The sequence below is a fragment of the Nylanderia fulva genome, unplaced genomic scaffold (genome assembly GCF_048542155.1).
Source record: "Nylanderia fulva isolate GAGA-0341 unplaced genomic scaffold, ASM4854215v1 Scaffold9, whole genome shotgun sequence".
In the NCBI taxonomy this organism is placed as follows: domain Eukaryota; kingdom Metazoa; phylum Arthropoda; class Insecta; order Hymenoptera; family Formicidae; genus Nylanderia; species Nylanderia fulva.
The window spans coordinates 358,774-382,545 of record NW_028191026.1 but is presented as its reverse complement, the minus strand read 5'-3'; the positions used below and the strand labels follow the sequence as shown (position 1 = coordinate 382,545).

General features: G+C 31.5%; 1 protein-coding gene and 5 long non-coding RNA genes across 29 annotated transcripts in view; 3 read left to right on the top strand and 3 right to left on the bottom strand.

The window, feature by feature from the left end:
* The window catches only part of LOC114946604 (uncharacterized), a 190,512-nt gene extending 176,388 nt beyond the window's left edge, over positions 1-14,124 (bottom strand). For 9 of the 21 annotated variants that reach the window (XM_029323186.2, XM_085489848.1, XM_085489845.1 and 6 more), the window contains exon 1: positions 3,753-4,613. The gene's annotated coding sequence lies outside the window, so the exon portion shown is untranslated. Of the gene's footprint in view, positions 1-989; positions 1,123-3,752; positions 4,618-13,833 lie in introns of those variants that run through there. The other 12 variants (XM_085489854.1, XM_085489855.1, XM_085489857.1 and 9 more) reach the window with 5 other exon arrangements.
* LOC114946612 (uncharacterized) overlaps positions 1-14,413 on the top strand; it is a 110,244-nt gene extending 95,831 nt beyond the window's left edge. Inside the window, exons 6-8 of the long non-coding RNA XR_003822658.2 lie at positions 9,624-9,831; positions 12,075-12,261; positions 12,738-14,413. This is a non-coding gene — a long non-coding RNA (uncharacterized LOC114946612). The remainder of the gene's footprint in view (positions 1-9,623; positions 9,832-12,074; positions 12,262-12,737) is intronic.
* Positions 14,254-16,554, bottom strand: LOC114946611 (uncharacterized). 2 transcript variants are annotated; one of them, XR_014926435.1, is made up of 6 exons: positions 16,269-16,554; positions 15,818-15,909; positions 15,317-15,757; positions 15,070-15,237; positions 14,606-14,777; positions 14,254-14,524 (listed from the first exon to the last, which is right to left on the bottom strand). It is a non-coding gene; the product is annotated as an uncharacterized LOC114946611 (long non-coding RNA). The 2 variants fall into 2 exon arrangements; XR_003822657.2 differs by having other exon boundaries at positions 15,070-15,222.
* Positions 16,555-16,879: 325 nt separating this feature from the next.
* Positions 16,880-19,048, bottom strand: LOC114946608 (uncharacterized). The gene is made up of 6 exons (XR_003822651.2): positions 18,743-19,048; positions 18,292-18,383; positions 17,791-18,231; positions 17,544-17,696; positions 17,079-17,250; positions 16,880-16,997 (listed from the first exon to the last, which is right to left on the bottom strand). It is a non-coding gene; the product is annotated as an uncharacterized LOC114946608 (long non-coding RNA).
* A 44-nt stretch (positions 19,049-19,092) lies between these two features.
* Positions 19,093-21,308, top strand: LOC114946610 (uncharacterized). 2 transcript variants are annotated; one of them, XR_003822655.2, is made up of 6 exons: positions 19,093-19,374; positions 19,737-19,828; positions 19,889-20,329; positions 20,424-20,576; positions 20,870-21,041; positions 21,123-21,308. It is a non-coding gene; the product is annotated as an uncharacterized LOC114946610 (long non-coding RNA). The 2 variants fall into 2 exon arrangements; XR_014926408.1 differs by lacking the exon at positions 19,737-19,828 and having other exon boundaries at positions 19,140-19,374.
* Positions 21,309-21,582: 274 nt separating this feature from the next.
* LOC114946609 (uncharacterized) lies at positions 21,583-23,715 on the top strand. 2 transcript variants are annotated; one of them, XR_003822654.2, is made up of 5 exons: positions 21,583-21,849; positions 22,364-22,804; positions 22,899-23,051; positions 23,345-23,516; positions 23,598-23,715. It is a non-coding gene; the product is annotated as an uncharacterized LOC114946609 (long non-coding RNA). The 2 variants fall into 2 exon arrangements; XR_003822653.2 differs by lacking the exon at positions 21,583-21,849 and adding an exon at positions 22,203-22,303.
* The last annotated feature ends 57 nt before the right edge of the window (positions 23,716-23,772 follow it).

The following is a 23,772-nucleotide window of genomic DNA, read 5'->3' as shown; positions in this document are numbered from 1 at the left end:
AAAATGAAAAAATAGAGATATGAAAATGTTCCATTTATCATTCGCTTGAAAAAGTACATTAAATTATTTTTACTGACAACGAATGCATTTTTAAAATATGTAATATATAAAAAAATAATGCTGCAAAGAAGTATAAAGAGAAAATAGGGAAAGAGAGACTAATGCAAATAATGTGCGTCTATGAAAAAACTAGCGCGTCGAATCCTCATTTAATTTAGGATTATAATAATTAATAACCTATTGTGTTGTAGTGTCTTCAAATGCACGTAATATTCATCTAATAGCACATTAACCCAGAAACTGTGGCAATCTGCCAAATGAACTACTTTTTGCCAGAAATTCGTTACATATTCTCGTTTATCAGACAGGATAAGGAGAGACACTTGCTATTAATTTCATATCAATATACGTTCGATATCGCACAAGTCGGCCAAAAAATCGGCAGATTATTTTCTCATATATCGACCATATCGCTCTCATATTTGCCGCATATGTTAATTCGCTGGCCAATTAATTAGGCCTATATAACGATCATGGATTAATAAAACGATATTTGTTCCGCTCCGATAATTCTCGCCTCCTTTCGCAACATTTTTTCGAGATGAAAATCGTACTTGAAAAAAAAATTAATGAATTAGTGATATAAAACTATGAAGTCACCAGATGATAATTAAAAAATGGTAATAATTCAATCGACCAATTCTGGCAAATAATTAAATTTATTGAATTTTCACAACGTTTCGGCCGTGGGTTTCGGCCCTTATCAAGTGCTATGTTCTTAAATCAAAGTAAATCACAACTTTTTTAAATTTTAATTGAATTTTTGTTTTTTTAAAAAAAGTTGTGATTTACTTTGATTTAAGAACATAGCACTTGATAAGGACCGAAACGATGTAAAAATTCAATAAATTTAATTATTTGCCAGAATTGGTCGATTGAATTATTACCATTTTTTAATGAATTAGCATTCGTCGCAACACAACACGCACCTTCAGACGCGCCTGATTCCGATGCAAGGCGTGACACTCCGATTGAGTGCGCTGTTCATCGGCACGTTCCGCTCCGAGACTGCACGCAAATGAGACTTAACATTGTTAACCGCGACGCGCGTTGCACCGACGTTTTCCCGGAAAATGTTTGCAATCGACTGGCCGGAGAATTCGCATTACTCGTTACTGCACGAGTTACAACGCGACGAGCGGGCAGCGGTTAACAGTTATGTAGAAGAAATGCAATATTCACAAGTGAAACCAATACACCACGGTGTTGATTTACGGTACCGTTTCGCAAAATATCAGCTTGCTCTCGTTGCCGATTATGTAAATAATCATTCGCGGGTATGTACACCGCGATATATCGCAATTACGTTCGCGCGCGATCATCAAGTTCTAACCCAGTCAGGGTACATCACATTTCACCTGACAAAGTAGTCATTTATACTTGCACGTGCTGATGTTTGCATTTTCTTTGTAATACAATAATAATCATAGATTAACAACATTATTATTAAATAAAATATTCTTCATCCATGATTTTATATATATATATATACACATCATACGGTTTTAAATTAAATCTTTATGTGTAGATATTATATACATCTTTATTTAAAAATTTCCAATGCATTACACATGTATTTTGAACATCTGTATGATTACGTGATTAATAAATATAATAAATATATGTAAACGTATAAAAATACATATTGCCTCTTCGGGAGGAGATTAATTTATGTCTGCATAATTTTTCGCATAATGACTATACGATGAATGTGGAGAAAGGCCGAAGATGGTAGATTGGCAGATAATGACGGCAAGTAATACATGCGAGAATAACGCGGTAATAATGCGGAAACGCCATCATCCTTTTATCCACGTTTCACGATCATCAGCGAAGAACTTGAACGGCAAAATAGACGATCGCGCGATCGAAGCGCAGAAATAAAACGAAACCGTAGAACAAAGCCGATAATTGACAGACACGTATCTCGCCAATATATTCCTTAATTATCGCGACACTCGTTATCTCATTATCGTCATTGGGTAGCGTTGCGAAACGACAATTCCAAAGTGGTCCTTTGGAGTTTGCCGACCGTAGGTGGTTCGCGGAATACAAAATGCGAATGAAAGAGAGACTTACACGTGCATCCGAGAGCCACTTCCGTCCCTTGCAAGGTAATCAACGTCGAGGATAAAAGGATACTGATTTTAACGATTTCAACCATTTCCTCTTCGTGTACCATATATGCAGATCAATTGGATGGGAAAATTTTCCGATATTCGAGATATCTATCCGCTTCGAAAAACCGCTCTGTACCAAAAATTGCAAAACGGAGAAACGGCAAAGAAACGAAACTTTGGAAAATTAACATTTAAATTCGCGTAAAAAGAAAAGAACGAAAAATATTGAACTCAAACCGGTTCGCTATTTTCCTTCGCGGAGCTAATAAATCGTCGGCGCGCTAAATTTCGCGGGAATTTTATGTATTCTTTTTGTCCCCGTTTTAACGATAACGTATAATAAGTCTCGATTCGCATATAGATAATGTACGTAACGAGTCCGTGCAGACACAAGTGCAATCTGCACTTGCAGGCTAACGTAAAGAGCCCTTGCTTGGAAGATAACTATCGAGGGCACGTCGGTTCCTTTGAACAGGCAGACAGACAACCTCCAAGTTTCCGAGACGATCAATTCAGCTGACATCGTGCGTTAGTTTATGAATATGAATGATATTCATATTCATGAACGCGATATTAAAAATATTATGCAGCCGGAGCAATGTATACATCTGAAACGAGCAACTGGAACTCATTTTTGCAATCGTTTCAATCAATAATTTACTTCGACTAATCTAATTATTAATATTTAATATTTATTCCCCACTACACAAAATATATCGTTGCTCCAGAAATTATAGTTAATAATTCATATACTTTAAAGTAATCTAAATCTAAATGATTAAAAAATGTATAAATATTACAGATTGATAAATGCATCAATGTGAAATATTTATGGAAGGAAAGAGCCTCGCTTTACACGACAATAATGTTTCGAATGCTAATCTACAAATAAAATCGAGCTTTTAATTATAGCGAACATTATTACGCGTATATGACTCAGGCTCAAGAAACAATCGCGGATAGTTAAGATTAGATACATGTGTGCCGTGGCTTCGATAGCAGAAGGTAAAGTTGTTGTCAGCGCACGTTTAACGGATTAACGAGCACCTCTCGATCCCTGGCTAATACGATGATGACGATACTCGAGGATTGTTGCATCAATCTGTAATTGCGCGTCCATCATTCCTAAATTTAATCGCCATCGTCGACGATGCCGTCACATCGATGCGATTCTGTACGTGATAATTAGTATGTACGTACATACGCGTACGATAATCCTCGCGTAATTTCATCGGAATATCTTCGAGAAAATCGACGATATTCCACGCAGCAAAATGTGTTTTCTCGTTAAAAACGATTCCCATTCAAATTTTCGTTAATTGAACTGTAAATGATTAAAATAAACTGAAACTGAAGATGTTGCATCTATTTTTAATTTTTATCAGTAACACGACATTTATTTCGTGTTAGAATTATTAACACAGTACTTGTGTCTCAATTTGACATATCCATTTGTGAACCGTTTGGGACATCTGTTATAAATTTGACCCACATTTTTCAACCGAAGCGAGATAAGAATTGACAGGTATATTTGCGCGATTTGTGCAAACGAGTAAAAAAATGCAAACTTACTCCTCGTCCGCCAACACTCGACGTCTATCGTTCGCTGCTCGTAGACCGTGAAAAGGTCTAGTTCGTCGCGGTGGAAGAATTTTGTCAAAGGTAACGATATTTGTGCGCGCACTTTTTGGAATATTTATTTGGGAAATGACGTGTAAGTCGGGATCGAAACGCAACGTAACGCAACGCAACGCGAAACACAGAGAGAACGGGAATAAAAGATGACTCCGCGATATAACTTCGCGACATGAAAGAACGGGCTGCAGCTTTTGCAGCGAGTGCAATTCTTGCCGAAAGTAGCGCGCGTATGTATGCATTTATGAATCCGTTACTAGACGCGTAAATCTTCGGGAGAGGAAGGTCTGCTTTCCTCCGTATTCCCTGCGCGACGGATTATTTCCTTATCGCGAAAGAGGGAGTGGGTGGGAAGAGACTCTTATCTATTGTCACACCTCAGACACGAATACACTGTCACTGACACCCGATAACGAACGATAACGATTTTTCGCGGCATTCTCGCCTTCCTTCCGCGAAAAGGATTTCGGAGCAAAAGTGGAGGCGCTGAAGGAAATGACAACGCGATACGATTAATCAGCGACGAAAAATTCAACAAAGTCAAAATGGGGGTGGAGGAAAGGGCGCGAAAAGATGAGAGGAAGAGAGAAAAAGGGAGAAGGAGGAAAAGAAGGAGCGAGATAAACGAAGCGCCGGCAACGATGTCTCTGTACTGACTGACGACGAGTTGTTCGTATAATGTACGTAGAGTATACGAGAGAAAGAGAGAAACGCGGTTAGGGAGAGGGAGAGCAATGTCTGAGAAAGAGCGAGACGAGGATAGGGAATAATGAGGAGAGAGAATGGACGAGAACTGGCCGAGCCAAACTGGCGAGAGAGCAGAGAAACGGAGCGTTACGGATTCTCTCTGTCTCTCTTTCGCACCGACGAAGAGCGAGTTGCGTGTTAACGCTGATAACAACTTACAGGTATATGTACGATATATGTATATTTACCTGTGACACATTGGCGTATTGGCGGAAAGTCGCAGTGATTCTCAGTCGTAATTGTAGTTCGATTGTTCCTCAAAAAGTCACTTCATTTTATTTGAATATATTTTTCAGATTCTCTTAAAAAAAAATAAATAAAATCTTTCCCCTCGTTAAAATACTCGAGAAAATGTTTTTATTTTAATGAGAAAGAGGTAAAGTTTTTTTCGCATCGAGATGAAAAAGGAGAGACATGGAAAAATTAATGCTAATTACGAATCTAATTATTTTTAATTAAGTAAATAATTTATGACATGAATAATATTAATATTTTAATCTACTCTCGTCATCCTATAACATATGTATAATTGTTATCGGAATCATGTTGTCGTGATAATTACATGTTGTTTATAAGAAGCAAGTCTTCGATTTAATCTCGTTACTCTGCAAAACTTGACTCGCACAGTAATTGTTGTATCGTTGTAACACAATTGAACGTGAATAATCTTTCCGTCTCGTTATTCATTCCCTCGATGCTAAAATAAACTTGCGTGCACGTGTTCGAAATTATAACACGTTGGATAGAAAAGCAGCCGAAAGCTGCCGTAATCTGGAAACACTTTTGGGCCCGTTGAAAAATTCCTATTAAGCTGAACAAGCAAATGGAATTTTAATTAAAGCACTTTGCGTGTGCACTGAGAATTACCACGACGCTAGATATCGCCAACTCGTATTATCACGATTCTATAGAACAGTATGATTTATCTCTGATTTACGAACGTATATTCTCGACGCGACGTAATTGTTCGCATCTTCCGAAAATTATATTCCCGAAAACGAGAGAAAAATCAAATTTCCTCAGAATATACATTAACTCGCAAAATACATACTTTTGATTATCGGTGCATTTTTTATCTCTGAGAACAATTTAAAGAAATAAATAACAAAAATAATCAATATTTTCTCACACAGAGAGAATTTTCTCTTAGAATTTACCTTGAAAATTATAATAATTGTAGAACAATATTGGAAGAATTGTATAAAAGTTTCTCTGATTAATATTTATCACAATAAAAATATTAATATCTATCACAATAAAATATAAAATGTACGATTAATTTAACTATGTGCATAGTAAAATTGACTATGTACATGTTAATATTTTTTATTGTAGTAAATATTAATCGGAGAAACTTATAAAATTCTTCCAATACCGTATTGTCCTACCATTTGTTGGATTACCATGATTTTCAGGAAAAATTCTAAGAGAAAATTCTCTGTATGCAGTCATGTTTAGCTTGAAACTTAAAATAATTCCAAGTGTATATTATTTTACTTTCATTCAAGAAAAATGGGCAAAAATTATCGGTAGGCAGCATCTGTTGCCAGGAGGGAATCAATTAAAAAATTATTTTTGCCGTGATTTTCATGGTAAAAATTCGAAGAAAAAATTCCGCGTACATTTATATAAGAAAATGTTACGTTTACATTGCGAAACCTTTCTTAAAAATGGTCGCAAACAGAAATGATCGCGGTATCACTTGTGATCCGCAAAACTATGTATAGGATATAGCGTATCCGATACGTAACTCGAGACTAGGAGCTAAAGAGAATTTCTCGAGACGTTTCCTGGGAGACGAGACGACCTTTCGATCTTCCGAGACCCTCTCCTTGGATCAAGAAATGAATTTCTTTTTTGTACCGGCTTCAATCAAGCGTATACATCGATCGAAAGAGCGTTCCCTCGAGTTCCCTCGAGTTCGACCTTCGCGTTCCCCGATTTTCGTTTCTTCCGATATCGAATCTCTTTACAATGACTCTCCGCGTAACTTAAACCCATCTCGGGGGTATTTGTTTTTTTTTTCTCTTTCGTTTTTCTCTCTTTTTATTAAGAATCGCGCAATCATGATTTATCGATGAAAACGAGGCGAAATGCAGTGCATACGAGTTCGCAAGGTAAACTACTTGTGCAAGAAACGTCGAGCATGCAGCCGGGTTTCGATATCGGTATATTATTATGATTGTAAATATATACCTATACATATATATTATATATGAGACGGAAAAATTAAATATCGGAATTACCGAGGTCAGCGAGTGATTTCAATTATATATCATACTAACATAACGTTCGTGCAATTACATCACGTTGATAAACATTTGTATCAATCGATAGTCATAAACAAGGTATATGTTACCATTTATACTAAGTAATAAATTTCATTGCATTTAATGCGCGCGTTACTGTTCTTTTACTTGAACTAATCTAATAATTAAATATGCATATTTCTAAATTTTGCATTGCATGAAAAATGATAAGTGACTTTAAATATACATCTTATTTTTTTGTAGTAATTTTTTTAAAAAAGTGTAGATAGTTTTCATAATTGTCATAATTTTATGCTTAAATAAGACGTGCATAAAATTCAATAATTTTATCCGCGAAATCCTGCATGTATTTTTTTTTTAATTGCGCCAGTGACACGATTGCATACTTTCAAGAGATGCAGAAAAGAGATATTCCTACTGCTGATATATATGAGAAAGAAGAAAAGAGATAGTCGATAAGGAAGAATGCACAAGCAATAAAATGAGATGGATTCTTTAATCTTTATACGGTAATGACACCGAGAGAACCCATCACACGTACATCATTTTCAAAAGAATCTCATTAATTGTACTCGAAATAATAAAAGTAACAGAACATCAAAAATTTAATATACAATTTTGAAGCTACATATAAATTATTATGAAAAGACTAATTGTTCAAATATTTTTAATCATAAATTAAAACAGCTTGCTGCAAAAGAAAGATTTGTAAACATTTCACGACTAACTCGTCCGTCGTCATCAAATGACAGATAAAATATGTCGCAATGAAAGATTATGATTATTATGCATTAATCATGCATTTGTTGAAACAAAGATATATATGTATAATCCATTTATTATAATACGCAAATATGATTATCACAGCTATCGTTCTATAAACTGATGAATAATTCAATGAACGAGAGTGAAATACGATAAACACAATGAATACGATGCTTTAGTTCCTTTCAATTATCTCGCAATGTATTTATATATATATGTATTATTCAATTAATAATTTAAATTACATGTTATGTAATAATTTCCTCAGTTATTCCACATTAATAACAAGTATCAATAAATGTCTTAATAAAGAATACATTTTGATTCTATTTCAAAATTAATACATATAATTACTACAAGATAATAATTAATTCGCGATTCGATTTCTTCTACTGAGTCATAATGTTAATCATCAGATTATTAAATCGGCGCTTTGTTCGGGATGTATTTACTTCTCTCGATTTCTTCTTTTTTTCTCTTTTGGATAAAGAGATGCACCGCTTGAACGCAACAATTTGGAACGGGATTCTCGTCTAGACGGGTATCTCCAGACGGGGCCCTCATAAATATTTATGAATTTAAAACGCATAATTACTCGAAAGAGAAGCACTGTTGCACAATGCGCATGTGTGGGACAAAATGCACATTGCTTTTTTATCCGTCTGCCAAATACACATCTATATGTTTATGCAAATTTTTGACACTGGAAATTTAAGCCTTCATTCACGACGAGATCTTATCAATTGTACTTTATGAATGTAAAAAGAAGTAAGAAGAGAATAATTTCGTATACACGAGGATTTTGCGTGCAAACTGCAATACTGCAATAGCAATAATTAATATAACGTTTTTTATCGCAAACTTTGAGAGTCGCGGAATCGTCCTTATTTGTGTCGGAAAATAGACTCGTTGCTCTAAATTATATAAAACAAAATTGTGATATCAACATCATTATGTACGGTAATTTAGTAATGTTACTTTCAATCTTTTTTATTTTTCATTTTTAAAAAGTAACTGTCACGTAATAGAGAGACGTAATAAATGAATTATTACGCAATGCAAGGAAAATCAGTGAAAAATAATATTATTATATCAATCATGTACATTGAGTTATTTTTTTATCGCATTAATTTTATTTTAATTTCGTTTTTAGTGGTTTTGTAATTGTTCCTCGTTCGTACAATTGAGGTAATATATATGCTACGATATAATGATGATTGCAATTAAAAGAGATGAATCGCAGAGAATATTCTCTTTGCGACTCAACGCAACTGTATTGTTCGGACTTGTGTATATTCTATTGTTGTAGAATAATAAAATTAACCGTAAATCCGACAATTCCGACAAAGCTTATTATCGAATATCAAACCATTATTATTATGATTATAATTTAACAATTGCTATAAATACGATAAATGATAATAAGAAGACGTGCATGTATAGCTAAATTGTTGACACATTATTAACTTTATAATAAATATATGAAATAAAAAATAAAATGAGTTTTCCATTTGAGAATTTCTCAGAGTAAAAATTGATCAAACAAATACATCTAATTCAGTTATTCAAACTAAATGAACGTCATGTTTGCTTCAGCATGTTCTATTGCAAAAAGTAGAAATAAATAATATATTAGCTATATAGGCTTAGAATTTTTAGCTGTATGTTCAGAAAACATATACTGAAAACAAATTAATAAAACGTGCCAATTCATACTAACTACTTTATATATAATCTACTATATTGCTGATTTATCTAATAAGAACTAAGATAATCATCTAATCAGATGTTTATTCGAGACCCGCGCTTTCATCAATCAAAGAATTATATTTAGCGCTGAATAAATAGGATATGAATGCTGGCTATATTATATTCACACAAACATAGTTTTGCGGCAATACTGTGCAGAATCACGTATCGACATTATTAAAAATTCGTGTTCAAACTTTTATATCGAAAAAAAAAATAAATAAAAGTTCTCTTTATGTACCAACATCTCTAGGATCCGAATCTCTGAATGTTTCAGGTTCCCCTATTCGTGAGCGGGAATGACGTCATCGCCATTTAAATCTATGAAACGAAGACTGGAAGAATGCGGAAGAATGGAGGAGAAAAATGAAGGCTCTCGCGAAGAAATCGCGAGCAAACGAGCTCGACTTCGCCGCAAAGCGCCGATTGTGATGCGAAGGGCCCCGTTACACACCTCGAGTCTCGAGTGTGGCGTCGCTGCACAGGTATGTGCATATTGGCCTCCCAATCCCTCGACTGAGGAATGCGTTACTGTGTGCCGCCTCTCACATCGGTAGGTTCGGATGCTCTTTGTCTGCGAGATCTGACCTGATCCAGTAGTCCACCATCTGCCATCGTCCGCCCTTTCCAGAGAGATTTTCTTTGAAAGAAATTCCGGAAAGGCCGTAAGAAAAAACGCGCGCTTGAAAGAATGCATTTTTCGACAAAACATCTAATTTTACGTGTAGAAAAGTATACGCTTAATTTCAAAAAATTAAAGAGATGTATTGTTTTAATGATGAAATTTAGAAATCAATTTTAAATTGCAATATATAGTTTTCTTTGACTAATTCTAGAAACTAATTCGTACAAATTATATTCTCCATCTAATATCACGTTTAAATCGTAAACTTAAACTCGAACTTGGATTTTCCCCAAGAAAAACGACTTCTTTCATAAACTCATAACACTCGTGATTATTTACGAATTGAGATCGCCAGTAACTCGTAAACAGGATACCCAGTGTCGAAATAGACCACGGCAAATTTGGGAACGATTTACAATCGCAGCTCAACGTCACTCATGATCAAACTCAAAGAACGAGAGAACGATCGAGCCTTAAACTCGCGATAAAGGCCTCGTTCCCTTTCCGAAGTCTCTTCCTGCCCTCGTGTCATCATTTTATCTCGCTCTCGTGAATGAATTTGTGAACATAAACCGTCGGTCCGTCTCACATCCGCCTATTTCGGTGCACACGCGCTCGCCCTTCGCCTTTCGTTGAGGGAGAAAATTATTTCTAGCAGCCGGGCAACGATCTTTTTCCCCGAACATCGGTCTCGATTTATCGCATTCGAGTCGATTAATTAATGATCGTTTACGAGCATCTCGCGCAATGTGGAAGATAGGTTGTACAAGAATTCTCTATTATATAGTTTCCGTATTTTCTCTTCCGTATTTTATTTCGCCTCTTCGCTAATGGGAATTTTTCATGAAATTCTGCATAAAGAGTCTTCTGAGATTTATACCAGAGATTATAGAATTTACTTCATTGCCGCTAATTGGTCCGGGCTTATTTTAATTGAGACAGATAATTATAAATGCGAAATGTGAATGTGCGCGCACTGAAAAAAAAAATCTGTTAACTCGACTAAACCTTTCAACTAAATATTATTTCGTTAATTGAACATAAAAATATTTAAATTAAATATAACAAAATGTATATTTGACTCAAATACTAATAGATATTCAATTAACAAATAAGTAATTTAGTTGAAAGGTTTAGTTAAGTGAACAAATTTTTTTCAGTGCGTGAAGGAAGAAATCGATATGTTTTATTTAACAATTAGAAATACGTGTCGCAAAATTGATGATCTTCCAACCATAAAGAAAACCGGATTTTTTACATATATAATATTTCAATCATTATACACCTGACAGATATATAAATCGCTATGCAAAACCAATGCATTCAGAGTATTCAATCATTTGAAATCTTTACTACGGGAGGGAAAAACGTAAATTTAATTTAGAAAAAAGACATGTGGGACAAAGGTAGGACAAGTTGGTAAAAAATGGCGCATTAAAGCATATCAGGTTGACTATAAAGGATCCTCGTAAATTCCCGACGACCTCCTGGCGATGTCTTTCAGAGTGACCTGCACGAGTTCATCGGTCGGCATTCTCTCTCGCATGAATGCAACGCGAAATGCAGTGCCAGAGAAAAACATTGGGGTGTAAGCGTAATGTATCTGTATATCACGCGGTGAAACTAGAAGCTAACAGCTGGAAACTGGTTTCCAAGAGAAGGTTCCATTCGCGAACATACAACCGTGCAAAGGATAGAAGTAAGAGAGGAGAACAGAGAGGAGAAAACGGAGATGTAAAAGAGAAACAGAGTTAAGGAAAAAAGAAATAAAATTTTATATTCTGAAGAAATATATACTAGAATAAAAAGAAATCCAAGAGCGAAGAAAAACACAAGTGGCACTTTTCCAATTATTTTATTTTTATATACTTATTTTCGTAATAAGTTCTACTATCGCTTGAGAATTAATCGAATGAAAAAATCATGTAATTTAAAAAAAAGAAATGTTATATATTTTATAAATATCGATTTTATAAACATAAATTTTGCAATTATTTTTGACATGATACATATTATATGAACAAATAATAATGTAAAAAAATTATTAAATTGAATTTAATGCAATAAAGCTTTTTTAAAATATGACTGCAATTATTTTTGCAGCTTGGCGTGTTCTCTCAAAAAATAAGGAAAAAGACGGAAGAAGAAAGAGAGAGGAAGAGAAGAAAGAAAAAGAAGATAAGAGAAAGGTGAAGGGGAAAAGAGGGAAAGAAATCAAGGAGTACGGTTACACTATTGGCCTCTAAGGAGAAACATGGGCGCAGAAATTTAGGGGCACCACACATGTACAGTAAGTTGCACATTTTTCTTGTTACATAATGCATTTAATTCTAATTAAAAGAATTACATTTTTTTAATTTCTACAGAGAAAATTTTCTCTTAGAATTTACCCTGAAAATCATGATAATCGTGGGACAATATGGTATAGGAAAAATTTTAAATAAATTTTTTTGTGGTACATATTCATATTTTTTATTGTGGTATAAATATTAATCAGAGAAACTTTTATAAAATTCTTCCAATACCATATTGTCTCACGATTACCATGATTTTCAAGGTAAATTTTAAGAGAAAATTTTATTGAATAAATTTAGTTATTTTTTAATAAAGATATCGAGACACATCTCTCTCATGAAATCTAATTTTGTAATTTAATCTCGAGCAATTTTTTGTTTGCGCACACTTTTGCTTTGCTGAAAGTTGTTCCAAAATAAATATTGAAATGTTGCGAGACACCTAATTGCCACACACGTCGAATTTTTTTAGGTAAAGTCAACATTAGATTGGCCAAACAATCCGTAAATGAAAGTAACCGCAGCCTGAAAGACACGGAGCAGCCTGTATAATGTATGCACAGCGGAAATTGAGATTCTTCCTGCGGACGAACGCACAACTTTAGTCACAGCTTCGGATTGCTCATGCGAGAAGCGGACAAGGAGGAGACAGACAGAGAGACCAAGTGAATGGAATGGAGATGGAATACGCAAATGTACAGAGGGAACAATATATAGATAAAGTTGGACACAGGAAGCAGAAGAAGGGACGGTGACGCGAGTGCGCATCTCGCTTTTAGCGCGGGAGAACAGTACATTATTATTTTTTTTTTTTGCACTGGTTAAGAGCAGCGTATCGTTCTATCTTTAAAAGAACGAAGAATTTCTTTTATTCTCGATCGCGCGGGATAATCTCTGTGTAAGAATGTCCAGGAGGTATAAGGATCACGCAACTATAGCAGATAATTGTTATAATTGCACGTACGTGCAAATTGCACTTTGTGTCTCGTGAATCGCGACAGGTAATCTCTCTCTTCTATTTGCGCGCATATTATATAAGAGATAATAAGTGCCTCCGCGAAGAAATATCGCCGTGTATTATTTCCAAAGCAAAATGTCTTTCAAAAATAATTGACCATGTATATACATATATATGTATATTTCTTTAAGTAAACTAAATTAAGATTCAAAAAGCTAAGTTCAATTATAACACTAACAATAATTTTCTTATTATAGTAATGGCATTGACACGATTTTGTGTTTATAGTTCTTTAGACTTTATAATTATTGGCGCAGTGAGAGCAAAGTGAAAGAAATGTAAAAAATATTTTTAAAATATTTATCAGAGAGATATTAAAAAATAATTTTTTTGGAAACTATAAATAAATAAAGATGATATAACGAAAAGAAAATAATTTAACTAATGTTGTATATCTCACAATTCGAGATAAAATCAAACTTTTATATCATCGTGTGTCACGTGTCAATTTTAAACTTGTATAAAGAATGCGCGCGAAAGATCACTTAAATCGAATTCGGCGTACGATTTGTTACCGCGATGAAATTCGATCTCTTTGCCTTGCACTCACCATGATTTTTCGCTGAGATCGGCTTCGACGAGGAATGAACGATCCCGTTGCACCGGGTAGATCCTATAGACGCAGCACGAGATAAAAGCACGAACTTCGACGCTTACTATAAGCACTCTGCACTGTTACACTATATGCATATGTTGGGTTTTAAAACTGCGCGACTCCGAAATCTCCGTGTAATTTCGAACGTGGAAGACAAATCGCGCGTCGACCGGCAACGTGAGGCACTCGCGGAAAGAACAGGACAGACGCTGGACCCAACGGCAACGCAACAAGTGATGACAGCCTCCACGCGCGTCCTGCATTGACTCGCGCGATCTCTCGTACTGCGCGCGCTCACTGAGGACGCCACCGCTCGAGCGGTCCCTTTAATTTTCAACATAGTCAAGTTTCATTTTATTTTTAATATATCTTTATTTCATGTGCGTCCCAACAATGATATAAACATGATACAATAATATAAAAATCAATATGTAAAATAATATATGCTTTTAACTCATATTATTGTATTTATCTCTCTGAAAAACATTTTCCTTTTTAAAGACTAAATATATTATTTATAATATTCATATATGTATAAATTTTATTTTTTTTTTCGAAAATTCAGCGTTTTTATTCTGTCTTTAAACTTCAAATCCAATCCGATTAAAAGCACGCAACTATATTTTTCTCTTGAAATCTTCATTGGCTGTGGAAATACAATTAATTGTATGCGTATTCTGTTTGAGTTATCAATTCCTTCTTGCTAAATAAATAATTTTATACTTACAATATTGTTCAATACTTCTTGTAATACGGCTTGATCAAGACCTAATAATTGTTGTAGGACTATAAAATCTTCGAGAAGGGCCTCTAAATCGCGATTAGATAAACTTTATGCAGTATCTCTTTTTCATTCGCATTTCTGACAAATGTTTTAAAGATTCCTTCATTCCACGTCTCTAAAAAAGAAATTAATTGAATTAAATTTAAATACGTAATTAAATAAATAATTAATTAAAATTAAAACATAGTCAACTGAACTTGAGGAATATAAAGTGATATTGTCCTTATTTCTAAAATTTTCATATAAATATTAAAAATACATTTTTATTTTATTTTATATAATCAATACTGTGCTATATAAATAATCTCACTTTCTATTCTTTTTTTAATATAAGTAATACTTTGTAGAAAACTTTTACATAGTACTTCTCAAACAGATATACATGTTTAAAAAATGAACATACTTACATGTTTTGTTTCCCTTAAATAATTTTCATCATAAGTATCTTCTGAATTTCCTAATGATCGTTTTTTGAACATGAACATTATGGGTTCCAATAGTTCCGGACAACTCTCTCAGATTGGAATAAGTGATCAAAAGTATTATTCAACATTCATCACCTGTTACACAAGTTTCTGTACAGTTTTATATTTATTCATATATATGAAAGAGGAAAAACATAATTTTTTTCTATAAAAATGAATAAAAAAATACCTGCAAGGTATATATGTCTCTGTTTGTTGTTTTAGCTTCCTAACAACAAGCGTTTTCTCCTGTCAGCCACATAATTTAAATCCATGTGACAGAAATTTGTCTTTAATTGATCAAAGCAATGCATCCAATTTGTTAATGCGATCGCACAATTTGTATGGAAAAACTGACTTTTGTAATAATCAGAAAAATGTCTACGTGATACATCTGCACCTCTGTAATCCATACATATGAGTATCCTTATAAGAATTGCATCTTCCATACATGACATTGATATTCATATCATGTTGCACGAAAAGGAGATTCTGGGCTGAATTTCTGATTAAAGGCTGCTATTTGCTATGATGAAGTTCTATATTTTCAATTTCCATCCAATTGTAAAACAGAATTGTAAAGTATGCGATGCAACCAAGACTCTTCCATTGCTTCCGTCAACTCTTTTGTCTGTAAAAAACAATGTGATAATAAAATCCTTTTTATCATATTATATTTGTTTAAACTTACTACTATTATAGTTGGTGGCAGAAAACTGTTTATTTTATTCCACTTAGTAAACGTCTCCATGTAACTGCATGTAACAACGTAACAAGCTCGACCTATACAAAGATACGTAGAGTTAGAATTATTAATGATAGTTTATACTTAGATTTGTTAAATATACATTAATTATTATACATATTTAAAAATAAACAAACATAAAACAATATGCGAAATATATTTAAAATTCACAAATACTTATCTCCCTATATATTTATAATATCAAGATGTAATTACTTCTACTTTCTAATAAACATGTAATATTAAAATGATAATAATTGAAATTACTTCATTTTTGAGATCATTCCTCTTCTTTTATCATTATGAGTTTTCTTTTAATATACAGTATTTTCTTTCACTAATCCTAATATTATCCTAAATATTATAATTGTTAATGACAACATTAATTGAAACATACCTTGCATTTTTTATTGTTGTAAATTTTTCTCATAATAGCATCATTAACTCGTCAAAATTATTTTGCGTTATTTAAACTAAAACAGGTTATGTCTCATGCGGTCAAGCCTTCAAATGTGCTTGAAAAATCGAGTTTGAATTAATAGGAGAATATATTTTGCAAAGAGGTAATCGCGCGATAATGCGGCAATAATGTTTCTAAAATGTCCGAAAAATTATTTTGAGTTAACAGGCGAACATGTTGTACGAAGAGCTATTAGGAGTTCGCTATTAGGAGACTATATTTTCAAAGAGGTCGTTCAAAAAGACAGTCGGTAAATTATCAACGTTGGTAAGTTACCATCATATATAAGATGTCGCGTTGGTAAGTTACCATCATAATTACCAACTCCCTCTCTCTTTAATTTTCAACATAGTTAAGTTTCATTTTATTTTTAATATATCTTTATTTCATGTGCGTTCCAACAATGATATAAACATGATACAATAATATAAAAATCAATATGTAAAATAATATATGCTTTTAACTCATATTATTGTATTTTTATCTCTCTGAAAAACATTTTCCTTTTTAAAGACTAAATATAATAAATATATTGTTTATAATATTCATATATGTATAAATTTTATTTTTTTTTCGACAATTCAACGTTTTTATTTTGTCTTTAAACTTCAAATCCAATCCGATTAGAAGCACGCAACTATATTTTTCTCTTGAAATCTTCATTGGCTGTGAAAATACAATTAATTGTATGCGTATTCTGTTTGAGTTATCAATTCCTTCTTGCCAAATAAATAATTTTATACTTACAATATTGTTCAATACTTTTTATAATACGGCTTGATCAAGACCTAATAATTGTTGTAGGACTATAAAATCTTCGAGAAGGGCCTCTAAATCGCGATTAGATAAACTTAATGCAGTATCTCTTTTTCATTCGCATTTCTGACAAATGATTTAAAGATTCCTTCATTCCACGTCTCTAAAAAAAGAAATTAATCGAATTAAATTTAAATACGTAATTAAATAAATAATTAATCAAAATTAAAACATAGTCAACTGAACTTGAGGAATATAAAGTGATATTGTCCTAATTTCTAAAGTTTTCATATATATATTAAAAATACATTTTTATTTTATTTTATATAATCAATACTGTGCTATATAAATAATCTCACTTTCTATTCTTTTTTTAATATAAGTAATACTTTGTAGTAAACTTTTACATAGTACTTCTCAAACAGATATACATGTTTAAAAAATGAATATACTTACATGTTTTGTTTCCCTTAAATAATTTTTATCATAAGTATCGTCTGAATTTCCTAATGATCGTTTTTTGAACATGAACATTATGGGTTCCAATAGTTCCGGACAACTCTCTCAGATTGGAATAAGTGCTCAAAAGTATTATTCAACATTCATCACCTGTTACACAAGTTTCTGTACAGTTTTATATTTATTCATATATATGAAAGAGGAAAAACATAATTTTTTTCTATAAAAATGAATAAAAAAATACCTGCAAGGTATATATGTCTCTGTTTGTTGTTTTAGCTTCCTAACAACAAGCGTTTTCTCCTGTAAGCCACATAATTTAAATCCATGTGACAGAAATTTGTCTTTAATTGATCAAAGCAATGCATCCAATTTGTTAATGCGATCGCACAATTTGTATGGAAAAACTGACTTTTGTAATAATCAGAAAAATGTCTACGTGATACATCTGCACCTCTGTAATCCATACATATGAGTATCCTTATAAGAATTGCATCTTCCATACATGACATTGATATTCATATCATGTTGCACGAAAAAGAGATTCTGGGCTGAATTTCTGATTAAAGGCTGCTATTTGCTATGATGAAGTTCTATATTTTCAATTTCCATCCAATTGTAAAACAGAATTGTAAAGTATGCGATGCAACTAAGACTCTTCCATTGCTTCCGTCAACTCTTTTGTCTGTAAAAAACAATGTGATAATAAAATCCTTTTTATCATATTATATTTGTTTAAACTTACTACTATTATAGTTGGTGGCAGAAAACTGTTTATTTTATTCCACTTAGTAAACGTCTCCATGTAACTGCGTGTCACAATGTAACAAGCTCGACCTATACAAAGATACGTAGAGTTAGAATTAATAATAATGATAGTTTATACTTAGATTTGTTAAATATACATTAATTGTTATACATATTTAAAAATAAACAAACATAAAACAATATGCAAAATATATTTAAAATTCACAAATATTTATCTCCCTATATATTTATAATATCAAGATGTAATTACTTCTACTTTCTAATAAACATGTAATATTAAAATAATAATAATTGAAGTTACTTTATTTTTGAGATTATTCCTCTTCTTTTATCATCAGTTTTCTTTTAAAATACAGTAATTTCTTTCACTAATCCTAATATTATCCTAAATATTATAATTGTTAACGACAACATTAATTGTAACATACCTTGTATTTTTTATTATTTAAATTTTTCATTTCATAGCATCATTAACTCGTAAAAATTATTTTGCGTTATTTAATCTAAAACAGGTTATGTCTCATGCGGTCAAGCCTTCAAATGTGCTTGAAAAATCGAGTTTGAATTAATAGGAGAATATATTTTGCAAAGAGGTAGTCGCGCGATAATACGGCAATAATGTCTCTAAAATGTCCGAAAAATTATTTTGAGTTAACAGGCGAACATGTTGTACGAAGAGCTATTAGGAGTTCGCTATTAGGAGACTATATTTTCAAAGAGGTAATTCAAAAATGACAGTCGGTAAATTATCAACGTTGGTAAGTTACCATCATATATAAGTTGTCGCGTTGGTAAGTTACCATCATAATTATCAACATTTATTTCCGATCTTACCTCTTTGAAAATATATTTTCCTAATACCGACCTCTTCGCAAATATATTCTCCTGATAACTACTTCTTCGCCTAATATACTCTCCTATTAACTTAGATGATTTTTCAAGCATATTGAAAGGCTTGACCGCATGAGACATAACCCGTTTTAGATTAAATAACGCAAAATAATTTTTACGAGTTAATGATGCTATTAAGTAAAAAATTTAAAATAATAAGAAATGCAAGGTATGTTACAATTAATGTTGTCGTTAACAATTATAATATTTAGGATAATATTAGGATTAGTGAAAGAAAGTACTGTATATTAAAAGAAAACTGATAATGATAAAAGAAGAGGAATAATCTCAAAAATAAAGCAACTTCAATTATTATCATTTTAATATTACATGTTTATTAGAAAGTAGAAGTAATTACATCTTGATATTATAAATATATAAGGAGATAAATATTTGTGAATTTTAAATATATTTCGCATATTGTTTTATGTTTGTTTATTTTTAAATATGTATAATAATTAATGTATATTTAACAAATCTAAGTAAAAACTATCATTATTATTAATTCTAACTCTACATATCTTTGTATAGGTCGAGCTTGTTACATTGTTACACGCAGTTACATGGAGACGTTTACTAAGTGGAATAAAATAAACAGTTTTCTGCCACCAACTATAATAGTAGTAAGTTTAAACAAATATAATATGATAAAAAGGATTTTATTATCACATTGTTTTTTACAGACAAAAGAGTTGACGGAAGCAATGGAAGAGTCTTGGTTGCATCGCATACTTTACAATTCTGTTTTACAATTGGATGGAAATTGAAAATATAGAACTTCATCATAGCAAATAGCAGCCTTTAATCAGAAATTCAGTCCAGAATCTCTTTTTCGTGTAACATGATATGAATATCAATGTCATGTATGGAAGATGCAATTCTTATAAGGATACTCATATGTATGGATTACAGAGGTGCAGATGTATCACGTAGACATTTTTCTGATTATTACAAAAGTCAGTTTTTCCATACAAATTGTGCGATCGCATTAACAAATTGGATGCATTGCTTTGATCAATTAAAGACAAATTTCTGTCACATGGATTTAAATTATGTGGCTTACAGGAGAAAACGCTTGTTGTTAGGAAGCTAAAACAACAAACAGAGACATATATACCTTGCAGGTATTTTTTTATTCATTTTTATAGAAAAAAATTATGTTTTTCCTCTTTCATATATATGAATAAATATAAAACTGTACAGAAACTTGTGTAACAGGTGATGAATGTTGAATAATACTTTTGAGCACTTATTCCAATCTGAGAGAGTTGTCCGGAACTATTGGAACCCATAATGTTCATGTTCAAAAAACGATCATTAGGAAATTCAGAAGATACTTATGATAAAAATTATTTAAGGGAAACAAAACATGTAAGTATATTCATTTTTTAAACATTTATATCTGTTTGAGAAGTACTATGTAAAAGTTTACTACAAAGTATTACTTATATTAAAAAAAGAATAGAAAGTGAGATTATTTATATAGCACAGTATTGATTATATAAAATAAAATAAAGATGTATTTTTAATATATATATGAAAACTTTAGAAATTAGGACAATATCACTTTATATTCCTCAAGTTCAGTGGACTATGTTTTAATTTTGATTAATTATTTATTTAATTACGTATTTAAATTTAATTCGATTAATTTCTTTTTTTAGAGACGTGGAATGAAGGAATCTTTAAATCATTTGTCAGAAATGCGAATGAAAAAGAGATACTGCATTAAGTTTATCTAATCGCGATTTAGAGGCCCTTCTCGAAGATTTTATAATCCTACAACAATTATTAGGTCTTGATCAAGTTGTATTACAAAAAGTATTGAACAATATTGTAAGTATAAAATTATTTATTTGGCAAGAAGGAATTGATAACTCAAACAGAATACGCATACAATTAATTGTATTTTCACAGCCAATGAAGATTTCAAGAGAAAAATATAGTTGCGTGCCTCTAATCGGATTGGATTTGAAGTTTAAAGACAAAATAAAAACGTTGAATTTTCGAAAAAAAATAAAATTTATACATATATGAATATTATAAACAATATATTTATTATATTTAGTCTTTAAAAAGGAAAATACTTTTCAGAGAGATAAATACAATAATATGAGTTAAAAGCATATATTATTTTACATATTGATTTTTATATTATTGTATCATGTTTATATCATTGTTGGAACGCACATGAAATAAAGATATATTAAAAATAAAATGAAACTTAACTATGTTGAAAATTAAAGAGAGAGAGAGTTGTTAATTATAATGGTAACTTACCAACGCGACAACTTATATATGATGGTAACTTACCAACGTTGATAATTTACCGACTGTCATTTTCGAACGACCTCTTTGAAAATATAGTCTCCTAATAGCGAACTCCTAATAGCTCTTCGTACAACATGTCCGCCTGTTAACTCAAAATAATTTTTCGGACATTTTAGAGACATTAATGCCGCATTATCGCGCGACTACCTCTTTGCAAAATATATTCTCCTATTAATTCAAACTCGATTTTTCAAGCATATTTAAAGGCTTGACCGCATGAGACATAACCTGTTTTAGATTAAATAACGCAAAATAATTTTTACGAGTTAATGATGCTATTAAGTAAAAAATTTAAAATAATAAGAAATGCAAGGTATGTTACAATTAATGTTGTCGTTAACAATTATAATATTTAGGATAATATTAGGATTAGTGAAAGAAAGTACTGTATATTAAAAGAAAACTGATAATGATAAAAGAAGAGGAATAATCTCAAAAATAAAGTAACTTCAATTATTATTATTTTAATATTACATGTTTATTAGAAAGTAGAAGTAATTACATCTTGATATTATAAATATATAAGGAGATAAATATTTGTGAATTTTAAATATATTTTGCATATTGTTTTATGTTTGTTTATTTTTAAATATGTATAACAATTAATGTATATTTAACAAATCTAAGTATAAACTATCATTATTATTAATTCTAACTCTACGTATCTTTGTATAAGTCGAGCTTGTTACATTGTTACACGCAGTTACATGGAGATGTTTACTAAGTGGAATAAAATAAACAGTTTTCTGCCACCAACTATAATAGTAGTAAGTTTAAACAAATATAATATGATAAAAAGGATTTTATTATCACATTGTTTTTTACAGACAAAAGAGTTGACGGAAGCAATGGAAGAGTCTTGGTTGCATCGCATACTTTACAATTCTGTTTTACAATTGGATGGAAATTGAAAATATAGAACTTCATCATAGCAAATAGCAGCCTTTAATCAGAAATTCAGCCCAGAATCTCCTTTTCGTGCAACATGATATGAATATCAATGTCATGTATGGAAGATGCAATTCTTATAAGGATACTCATATGTATGGATTACAGAGGTGCAGATGTATCACGTAGACATTTTTCTGATTATTACAAAAGTCAGTTTTTCCATACAAATTGTGCGATCGCATTAACAAATTGGATGCATTGCTTTGATCAGTTAAAGACAAATTTCTGTCACATGGATTTAAATTATGTGGCTGACAGGAGGAAACGTTTGTTGTTAGGAAGCTAAAACAACAAACAGAGACATATATACCTTGCAGGTATTTTTTTATTCATTTTTATTGAAAAAAATTATGTTTTTCCTCTTTCATATATATGAATAAATATAAAACTGTACAGAAACTTGTGTAACAGGTGATGAATGTTGAATAATACTTTTGAGCACTTATTCCAATCTGAGAGAGTTGTCCGGAACTATTGGAACCCATAATGTTCATGTTCAAAAAACGATCATTAGGAAATTCAGAAGATACTTATGATAAAAATTATTTAAGGGAAACAAAACATGTAAGTATATTCATTTTTTAAACATGTATATCTGTTTGAGAAGTACTATGTAAAAGTTTACTACAAAGTATTACTTATATTAAAAAAAGAATAGAAAGTGAGATTATTTATATAGCACAGTATTGATTATATAAAATAAAATAAAAATGTATTTTTAATATATATATGAAAACTTTAGAAATTAGGACAATATCACTTTATATTCCTCAAGTTCAGTTGACTATGTTTTAATTTTGATTAATTATTTATTTAATTACGTATTTAAATTTAATTCGATTAATTTCTTTTTTTAGAGACGTGGAATGAAGGAATCTTTAAATCATTTGTCAGAAATGCGAATGAAAAAGAGATACTGCATTAAGTTTATCTAATCGCGATTTAGAGGCCCTTCTCGAAGATTTTATAGTCCTACAACAATTATTAGGTCTTGATCAAGCCGTATTATAAAAAGTATTGAACAATATTGTAAGTATAAAATTATTTATTTGGCAAGAAGGAATTGATAACTCAAACAGAATACGCATACAATTAATTGTATTTTCACAGCCAATGAAGATTTCAAGAGAAAAATATAGTTGCGTGCTTCTAATCGGATTGGATTTGAAGTTTAAAGACAAAATAAAAACGTTGAATTGTCGAAAAAAAAATAAAATTTATACATATATGAATATTATAAACAATATATTTATTATATTTAGTCTTTAAAAAGGAAAATGTTTTT